General features: G+C 48.9%; 1 protein-coding gene across 3 annotated transcripts in view; it reads left to right on the top strand.

Annotated features, from left to right (window-relative positions):
* Nucleotides 1-7581: 7581 nt before the first annotated feature.
* LOC147019330 (calcium-binding protein 39-like) overlaps nucleotides 7582-11040 on the top strand; it is a 103357-nt gene continuing 99898 nt past the window's right edge. Inside the window, exon 1 of one of the 3 annotated variants that reach the window (XM_085899751.1) lies at nucleotides 7582-7732. The gene's annotated coding sequence lies outside the window, so the exon portion shown is untranslated. Of the gene's footprint in view, nucleotides 7733-7945; nucleotides 8174-11040 lie in introns of those variants that run through there. The other 2 variants (XM_085899750.1, XM_085899752.1) reach the window with 2 other exon arrangements.

Here is an 11040-nt window from a genome sequence, read left to right on the forward strand (position 1 = left end):
AATAGATGCATCTGACGCGACAGTGACCAAGGTATGTCATCACTCTATGTTCAAGTTCAAAGTTTATTTTCCACAATTCAAAAATACTGTTGTGGTTACCAAATTCGCAAACCACCATTCAGGTCCCTTAGGTGAGGTATCTCGGCAAGTATATGTGTAGTTAGGCCCAAACCCGTTGTCTAGTGGGAATACATGTCATTTATGCGTGCTGCGACTCTTCAGGATAGCCGTTTTTCTTTTACTATCTTTATTTTGGACCAACCGCCATGATCACTACCACAACATCAACCACCGACCACAACCACCGCTTCACCACAACCGCCACGACCTTCACGTCACACCTCGCAACCGTAGCATCGCCACCGTTCTTGCCCCGCTGTGGGTACCGGTGTTGGACTCGTGCAGGGCGCACGTTGAACAGCGTGTACAAAATCACGGATTTTGTGCTTCAAAAACGGATCAAAAACAACACACGCCCACTTTTTGCCGTCCAATCGGTGAGCGAGGGGCGATTTGGCCCCGCCTCCAGAACGATCGATATATGCAAATTTGTGGATCAAAAAGCCTTCACGCCCACTTTTTCTCGGGCCAATGGGGAGCGAGGTGAAAGGTCAAAGGGAGGGGGTCAAAGGCGAAGCTACGGGGGGATAAAAGGACCGTGTTCGTCAGTCAGAGCCGAGTAAGAGTGTGGAAGTCTGGAGCCCGAAGCCTGCAGTAGCTGGAGAAGCTGAAGAGAGTCGAACGAGGAGAGCCCAAAGAAGAGTCCAGGGTGGAGAGTCCAGAGGCGGAGAGGCGGCAGCGGCGAAGGCAGACGAGGGGGTGCTCGCGACGGTGCCGGGAGCTGCACGCCCGAGGAAGGCCGGCAGCGCGACCTGGCCGAGGTGGAGACGCACACCAGGGATAATAAAGATCCTCTATACCCCGAGCATCAGCAACCCCCTCCTGTTTCCCCCCGCGCTGAGATAGTGCGACCAAGGGGGCCCCGTTCCCACCCCCTGCCAGACACCGTCCGCGAGGCCCGCGGAGTGAGGCGCCATCGCCGCTCCGCGTCTCATCACCAGACGGGTAGGCGCGACCCGGTCTCGGCCTCAGGCCCGCCTCATCCTTGAGGGTATTTCTTTTCCTTGGTTTTGGGTATGTGTTGTCGGCGCCGTCTGTGAAGTAGAATTGTATAAGTGTTGCCGTGTGCTCGGTAGTCGGTATTAGCTCTGCATTGTGTTTTCGCTTTTATATTTGCTTTTTGTGTAAATGGAATTGTGTTTTTTCTGTGTGCTTTTGGTGGAATTGAATATGTGTGCTTTCCGTTCGTCGCGAATAAATGTGCTTTATTGTTGAACTGTTCTCCCGCTTCGCTTCGTCATTTCTCCCATTGAACCCTCATCTTGCTTCACGTAAAGGGTTGGTAGTGGGCTGAGTACGCCCGATAATTAATCGTACCGTCGAGGTCGACGATAACACTGCTCGGTTATTCTGATAGTACGGAACGGGTCGCTTAAGTGGCCCGTGTCCGAAGTCGACCTGCGGCGAGGTGCGATCGCCCGGTCTACCCTCCGCGTGGGTACTTAGGTAGGTCGAATTTGGCGAGCAACCCTATCCCACGCGGGGGCTGATTGGCTCGATCGCGGTGAGACCGAAAGGTCCACCCGTGACTGGTTCCCGGCGTTAGTCCGAGAGGGTCACGACTGGATTGTCCGTCCGGTGGGCGACTTGCCGCGATTCGAGTTACGTGGCCGTCAGCACGCCGGCGGGCGCGAATACCGCAACAATACAATCTTCTCGATAAGAACAAACAAACTCGGTAAAAATCACAAAGCAAACTAGAACGGCACTTGGTAGAGCGTCATACAGGTCTGCCAGGCTGAACAGTTCATCTTTTGTATCCCACTGATAGGTTGTATCTGCATCCGGACCTGAACCTGAACCAAACTCGAATCGGCTTGTTCTTGTCACCGACACAACTCCTCCACCAAGTTCTGTCATTACTCGTCCATAACTTTCGAGACATCATGATATTGTTACGGAAATGGCCCTTATTGGACTACTAAATATAGGATAAGCTCAGATCCCCCATTAAATGCATGTACAGTGGGGAGAACAAGTATTTGATACACTGCCGATTTTGCAGGTTTTCCCACTTACAAAGCACGTAGAGGTCTGTAATTTTTATCATAGGTACACTTCAACTGTGAAAGACGGAATCGAAAACAAAAATCCTGAAAATCACATTGTATGATTTTTAAATAATAAATTTGCTTTTTTATTGCATGAAATAAGTACAGTATTTGATACATCAGAAAAACAGAACTTAATATTTGGTACAGAAACCTTTGTTTGCAATTACAGAGATCAGGCGTTTCCTGTAGTTCTTAACCAGGTTTGCACAGACTGCAGCAGGGATTTTGGCCCACTCCTCCATACAGGTCTTCTCCAGATCCTTGAGGTTTCGGGGCTGTCGCTGGGCAACACAGACTTTCAGCTCCCTCCAAAGATTTTCTTTTGGGTTCAGGTCTGGAGACTGGCTAGGCCACTCCAGGACCTTGAGATGCTTCTTACGGAGCCACTCCTTAGTTGCCCTGGCTGTGTGATTCGGGTCGTTGTCATGCTGGAAGACCCAGCCACGCCCAATCTTCAATGCTCTTGTTGAGGGAAGGAGGTTGTTGGCCAAGATCTCGCGATACATGGCCCCATTCATCCTCCCCTCAATACGGTGCAGTCGTCCTGTCCCCTTTGCAGAAAAGCATCCCCAAAGAATGATGTTTCCACCTCCATGCTTCACGGTTGGGATGGTGTTCTTGGGGTTGTACTCATCCTTCTTCTTCCTCCAAACACGACGAGTGGAGTTTAAACCAAAAAACTCTATTTTGGTCTCATCAGACCACATGACCTTCTCCCATTCCTCCTCGGGATCATTCAGATGGTCATTGGCAAACTTCAGACGGGCCTGGACATGCGCTGGATTGAGCAGAGGGACCTTGCGAGCGCTGCAGGATTTTAATCCATGACGGCGTAGTGTGTTACTTATGGTTTTCTTTGATACTGTGGTCCCAGCTCTCTTCAGGTTATTGACCAGGTCCTGCCATGTAGTTCTGGGCTGATCCCTCACCTTTCTCATGATCATTGAGGCTCCACGAGGTGAGATCTTGTATGCAGCCCCAGACCGAGGGAGATTGACTGTTATCTTGAACTTCTTCCATTTTCTAATAATTGCGCCAACAGTTGTTGCCTTCTCACCAAGCTGCTTGCCTATTGTCCTGTAGCCCATCCCAGCCTTGTGCAAGTCTACAATTTTGTCCCTGATGTCCTTAGACAGCTCTCTGGTCTTGCCCATTGTGGAGAGGTTGGAGTCTGATTGATTGAGTGTGGAAAGCTGTCTTTTATGCAGATAACGAGTTGAAACAGGTGCAGTTAATACAGGTAATGAGTGGAGAATGGGAGGGCTTCTTAAAGACAAAACTAACAGGTCTGTGAGAGCTGCAATTCTTACTGGTTGGTAGGTGATCAAATACTTATTTCATGCAATAAAATGCAAATTAATTATTTAAAAATCATACAATGTGATTTTCAGGATTTTTGTTTTGGATTCCGTCTTTCACAGTTGAAGTGTACCTATGATAAAAATTCAAGACCTCTACGTGCTTTGTAAGTGGGAAAGCCTGCAAAATCGGCAGTGTATCAAATACTTGTTCTACCCACTGTATAGATAGGTTGTTTGGTAAAAAAAAAGGACGTTATATGTGTGTCGGGAGGTGTAAAAGGCTGTTTTGTTTTTTGTGAGGTGGTGGAAGACCGAGAGATCCCTCTTATTCCTACCCCATCCCGGGATAGGCCCCTGCCAGTCGGCAGAGGGGGTGTGGCCTGGAGAGAGGGTGTGGCTAGAAGAGGAAGTGACGCGAAGGGGAGGGGTTTTTGTTCAGCTTCGCCAAGAGAAGGAGTCCTCTTGTGTCGAAGTGAGCAAAAAATGAGAGAGAAACGAAGGGGAGAAAGAGTATTGTGTGTGGTAAATAGTCGGGTTTTCGAGGTGTGCTCGGTGTGGCTTCGAAGCGAGAGAAACAAAGGCTTCGTGAAAAGGGTTGAGTGTTTGGAGAACAGTCGCTGAGGAAGGCGGGCTCGTGAGCCGAGGGAGCGAACGAAGGCTTCGTAAAGAGGTTCGGTGTGTGGAAACAGTCGCTCTGGAGGCGTGACGTGTTTTGGAGGCGAGCGAACGAAGGAGGGACAGTGTAGAATCTGCCGGTACAAAAACGGCAGTCGGCTTTGAGAGGCTGCCTGCACGTCGAATCGACGATCAACTCGTATGGTGAGGTGATCGACAGGTTCGGCCTGCGTCTGGCCGCGGAGCCTCCGTACTTACTGACCTCACGGCTCGACACGTTTGTCGATCCACCCGCGGAGCTCGGCACCTCGACTTGGGCCTTGTCTGGAGAACAGGCCAGGCCTGGATTTGCATGCTGGACCATGAGAGAGATCAGCTGAGGCCCATCGTCGGCCCTACGCGAGGTCAGAGCGTGCAGAGACCGCGTGCGGTGCAAAGGGAAGACGAGCTCCATTTCGCCACACGGCACGTTCGAGCTGGAGTTTGAATCCGTGGACATCCGCCTGTTGTGAGCGACATCAGTGCTTTTGATACTGTCCTCTCGTCCATGAAACATCACCAAGTACTCTGTCTTGTCTTGCATGCATGCTGTCTGTCTGTCTGTCTTTGTCTGCACGTTGTTTAAGGCATATCTCGGTAGCGTCCCTCTCGAAACCTATAGTCTGTGGTTCCCTAGTTCAGAACGGGTTGAGGATTGTTAATCAAAACATTGTCGTGAATTTTGCTTGTGTTGTGATCCCCGATGTTCCCCAATAAATCTGGTTAATTCGTATGAAGTTGCCGCTATGGATTAATTTGTGTCGCGTCGAGGAACGATCTGTTCGATTGGCATATAAAACCAAAATGGTTACAGACTGGCAGAAAACGCTCGGCATCTGACAAAACCAGTCTGTAACCGGGGTTTTATTTCACCAACTGGTGAGGTACAAGGAGTACGTTGGTATCGCGATTGAAGACGCGTGACCCGATGCCTGTGCTGAGCTGGCCGGCGTTATAAACCCCGGAGACTGTGGTGGTGAGGGTGGCACCTCGGACTGGGTGAGAATCCCGCCACCCTGGATCTGCAACAAAATATATATATATATATATATATATATATATATATATATATATATATATATATATATATATATATATATATATATATATATATATATTGTTGCGGTATTCGCGCCCGCCGGCGTGCTGACGGCCACGTAACTCGAATCGCGGCACGTCGCCCACCGGACGGACAATCCAGTCGTGACCCTCTCGGACTAACGCCGGGAACCAGTCACGGGTGGACCTTTTGGTCTCACCGCGATCGAGCCAATCAGCCCCCGCGTGGGATAGGGTTGCTCGCCAAATTCGACCTACCTAAGTACCCACGCGGAGGGTAGACCGGGCGATCGCACCTCGCCGCAGGTCGACTTCGGACACGGGCCACTTAAGCGACCCGTTCCGTACTATCAGAATAACCGAGCGGTGTTATCGTCGACCTCGACGGTTCGATTAATTATCGGGCGTATTCAGCCCACTACCAACCCTTTACGTGAAGCAAGATGGGGATTCAATGGGAGAAATGACGAAGCGAAGCGGGAAACAGTTCAACACAAAAGCACATTTATTCGCGGCACACGGGAAGCACACATTCAATTCCACCAAAAGCACACAGAAAAGACACAATGCAATTTACACAAAAAGCAAATGTAAAAGCGAAAACACAATGCAGAGCTAATACCGACTACCGAGCACACGGCAACACTTATACAATTCTACTTCACAGACGGCGCCGACAACACATACCCAAAACCAAGGAAAGAATACGCTCAAGGATGAGGCGGGCCTGAGGCCGAGACCGGGTCGCGCCTACCCGTCTGGTGATGAGACGCGGAGCGGCGATGGCGCCCCAACTCCGCGGGCCTCGCGGACAGTGTCTGGTAGGGGGTGGGAAAGGGGCCCCCTTGGTCGCACTATCTCAGCGCGGGGGGAAACAGGAGGGGGTTGCTGATGCTCGGGGTATAGAGGATCTTTATTATCCCTGGTGTGCGTCTCCACCTCGGCCAGGTCGCGCTGTCGGCCTCCCTTGGGTGCAGCTCCCTGCACGACGCGAGCACCCCCTCGTCTGGTGTCGCCGCCTTTCCACAGCTCGTCCCCTCCGTTCCGACTCCAACGCACACGACGAGCAGCTCCACCGCCCACGAAGTCTTGACCCTCTGCTTCCGACTCTCCTACTCTCCGCCTCTGGACTCTCCGACTCTCCACTTTTCTCGACTCTGACTGACGAACACGGTCCTTTTATCCCCCCGTAGCTTCGCCTTTGACCCCCTCCCTTTGACCTTTCACCTCGCTCCCCATTGGCCCGAGAAAAAGTGGGCGTGAAGGCTTTTTGATCCACAAATTTGCATATATCGATCGTCCTGGAGGCGGGGCCAAATCGCCCCTCGCTCACCGATTGGACGGCAAAAAGTGGGCGTGTGTCGTTTTTGATCCGTTGTTGAAGCACAAAATCCGTGATTTTGTACACGCTGTTCGGCGCGCGCCCTGCACGAGTCCAACACCGGTACCCACAGGCGGCGCAAGAACGGTGGCGATGCGACGGCTGCGAGGTGTGACGTGAAGGTCGTGGCGGTTGTGGTGAAGCGGCGTTGTGGTTGGTGGTTGATGTTGTGATTGTGGTGGTAATCATGGCGGTTGGTCCAAATTAAAGATAGTAAAAGAAAAACGGCTATCCTGAAGAGTCGCAGCACGCATAAATGACATGTATTCCCACTAGACAACGGGTTTGGACCTAACTACACATGTACTTACCGAGATACCTCACCTAAGGGACCTGAATGGTGGTTTGCGAATTTGGTAACCACAACAATATATATATATATATATATATATATATATATATATATATATATATATATATATATATATATATATATATATATATATATTATATAGTTTTTGGCCTGATCTCTCAATGGTGAAGAATCACCGAAAAAAATTGTTCCTTGGAATAGATAGAAACATGATGTGGCGATAGTAAATTTAGTCAGTCTGACTTTCCGTCCGTCCGTCTGTCCGACCTTCCGTCCGTCTGTCCGACCTTCCATCCGTCTGTCCCCTTCCTCTGCAGGAAGCGGTTTATCAGGTGGCGAAGTGGAGGAAGTGGTCCAACCAGTGGTTTTTCAGACTTTTTTTCCCCCATACCCTTGAACATATTCACCTGAAACTCGGTACACGGCTTTGTTATGATAAATTACAGAAGTTCCAGTTTCAAGGCGTTTGGTCCATTTTACACAGCGTTATGCCCTTTTTGGACTTGCACGCCATCACATGGGTCGGGGACGTGTACACAAAGCAATTCTCACTCTTGTTGATCCATGGTATCCGTGACCTCCAACATCTGAAGTTAATCGTTTAATGTTTGTTTAAGTGTTTGTAAACCGCTCAAATATCAGTGACTAGTTTACTCTCACCCGGTTATTCACGTATAACACCGGGAGCAGCTACGGGGTTACCGAGCAGGGGCTTAACCGGGAGCGGGCACGGTTTTTATCTCGTTCAGGTTCAGCACGTACGGTCGTTCTTGGTGTCAATGAAGTCGATTTCTCACCTCGGTAACATTGGTGTTTGGTCGTGCTGATCAGTTTGGAGGTCGTCTTGAACGTAAGTGGCGTATTTACCGTGTCGTACAGATGGTGTGGACTGAAAACCATGGTGATGGTGTGGACGTTAAGAATTCCATGGATATGGAAGGAATCCAGAATTGTAATGAAGCCACAAAAGGCGTTATAACCATTCAAATAGTGCTCGAGGTCCTATGTTATTTCAGTATTTCGTGCGCTACATGGCGGCCATGGCGGTGTAATGGCCGACGGAGTAACGGGAACGAGTTGACAGTTTTATTGATGTTTATTTCCTTTCAGTTGTAATGCGAAGTGTAATTCATCGCTAAAGCCGGTTCTGTTGTGTCGATGAACGTTTTTTTGTTTTGTTTTTAAATCAATGAAGTAAATATGAAATCGTCAAGTCGTATTGATGAAAATTCGAAGTGAGCAGGTTCTTCTTCAGTGGATTCCGGTCCTTGAATCGCCATCACATTTGGGGGTGAGTAGCGGTTTTTGTGGTGAATTTTTTTTTTTTGTACACACTCAATCTGAGGGGGCGTGATGACTGATGGTAAAATGTAACGATCTCACAACGGAGGTAATAGGACAACGGGCACAAAAATAATGAGGGGGAGAAAATAGGAAGAGAGGAGGGAAGGAAACGTGGGAAACGTACATATAAACTCGAAGGGGTTGAGTGAGGGGAGAAGACTATGGGATTTGGGGGGGGGGGTGATGTGACATTGTGGGGACACCACGTTCGTGAGGCGAAAGGTGGGATTTCGGAGATGACCGATGATGGGGGGGGGGGTGATGTGACATTGTGGGGACACCACACCACGTGCGTGAAGCGTGGGGCGAAAGGTGGGATTTCGGAGATGACCGATGATTGGGGGGGGGGGTGATGTGACATTCTGTGGGACACCACACCACGTGCGTGAAGCGTGGGGCGAAAGGTGGGATTTCGGAGATGACCGATGATGGGTGGAGGTGAAAGAACAGAGGAACCTCAGCTGGAGGAGAGAGGGCGTTTAAAAACACACAAAATAAACAACCACCCACCTGTATGTGTCAATGTGAGAGCAACAGGTGTATGGTGTGTTTTGACCACATCGCCGGAGATGCCAACAACATTGAAAGCTGGAGATTCCACCGAATCCAAGAGAGACACGCATGATGGATGCTTGCTCGGGTTCCACACCATTGGGGACGGCAGTGCTCCATTAACGGCCTTGTATGCCTGTGAGCAGTTCTCCAATTTCAAGGAAAGACTCGTTTTGGCATGACGAGGGATGGTGATCATAAATACCGTCGCCTCTGGAGGTCAACTTTCATACCTGGTCGGCCCAGGAGTGGGGGGGGGGAGGGCGGTTATCCTCGACACAAGAGGTTTTTGTTTTTGTTGTTATGGCTTTGTATCGATGACTTGGTGAAATTATTTTTTTTTTAAGTCACTTCACTGATCACTATTACTTTTGACACGAATGTGGTGAGCGGGTTTGAATTGACTGTGGGATACCAGGGCAACAACTTGGCGCACCCAGCATGGAGATAGACGGACAGGAGGGAGAAAGACGGACAGGGATGTTCTGTTTCATGTTATTAATGAAAAAAGTAATCGGTTAGTTGTGCACCGTATCTAATCCATGGGAACGGGCACTTTGAAGTGAAATGAATATTGATTGATGATGTTCATGTATGCTCACCTTACAAAGGAAGTTCACACACATGGCATTGTGTAGTTTGACGTGAACACACAAGGTGGTTGTTGTTGAGCTTTTTAAAAATTATTTCCACACTTTGTCAAAAAATAATAAACAAGGACTAGCCACGATGCAAATATGGTTCGCGGGCATTATTGGAGAATGCCACCCACGATAGGTACAATTGAGTTCGTGGAAGCTTTGAGGAAGCCCTACCGTAAAAACCTATCTCTTCCATCAAAATTGACCAAATAAAATCGGATTTTTTTATATGTTGTACTTATGGACATTACGCACAGCTTTTAGGAAATGAAATTGCAAGAAAAAATTTCGAGAAAAAAAAATAATAATAATAAATAAAAAGTTCAAGTGGGCGTTGCCCTGCCCACAAGGGGCAGGGAGATCTGGAGAGAGTCACAAACAGACAGACACAACGAAAATAGTGCTCACTGCTGGCACCCACGAACCAACACTGCTGGCGCCTGCAAACCAATATTGTAATCAACTTTGTCGGTCTGTCTGTCGCGTTATCTCCTCCTAATCAATAGTGCAGAAATTCACCAAACTTAGTATTTATGTCACCACATGGCAAGAAGGTGAAAGAGTGGAAGACATTTTGGTGCCGCCCTATGGAGCCCGCGCGTGGGGTCAAAAGGTCAAATGCCAAAAAAAAAAAAATGCATAAATTTTGAAAACATTTTATAATGAAACTTTGTACATGCAATCAACATTGAGGGATGCATGAAATATGTAATGATATTGTTGCGGGCCGGGGGTCGGATGAGAAGACCACCGGGGGGGGGGGGGAAACAATCTCGGTTCCCGCCAGACCCCGGAATTGCAGGCCGTCGCACACTGATAATCCTGTGACGCGGCGGGTCGCTAACCGACCGTGAACGCCGATAACTTAGGGTCCTTAGTTACTTAACTTAGTGACTTAACTTAGTCCTTAACTTAGTGACTTAGGGTCCTCCGTCTCGTTAATCCGGTTACCTAAAAATAACCACGTGATCTAATTACTGGGGGACACGTCCTCGGTACGCCTTGTCTGAACTGGATCACTTTACCGGATCACGATGCAGCCGAGCGACACTGCCAAGGACGTACCGGCAAAAAGGAACGGATCGTTGGGAATAAAGTCCCGGCTAAGCTAGGATTTGGACCATGCTGGATCAATGAAAGAAAAGACAAAAACGAGCTGGGAACATTTCTACAAAGGATTTATTAACAGGCAGGCGAGGAAAGATATGTGGCACAGTGGATGCTGTTTATTGTGGTCTGCAGCAGGAATAGGAAGAAATGTGGAAGGTGCAGCAATCTACAAGCAACTTACAAAAGCAGACACAGAGCAGAGTCATCCCGATTATAATTCTTGTGCAGTCTTAACTGAAGCGAGGACAGGCACCAGGACACACAGACACACACAGACACACACAGACACACACAGACACACACAGACACACACAGACACACACAGACACACACAGACAGACACACACAGACAGACACACACAGACAGACACACACAGACAGACACACACAGACAGACACACACAGACAGGCACACACACAGACAGGCACACACACAGACAGACACACACACAGACAGACACACACACAGACAGACACACACAGACAGACACACACAGACAGACACACACAG

The sequence above is a fragment of the Eptatretus burgeri genome, chromosome 10 (genome assembly GCF_056783735.1).
Source record: "Eptatretus burgeri isolate ZD-2024b chromosome 10, Ebu_testis_v1, whole genome shotgun sequence".
Lineage (NCBI taxonomy): Eukaryota > Metazoa > Chordata > Myxini > Myxiniformes > Myxinidae > Eptatretus > Eptatretus burgeri.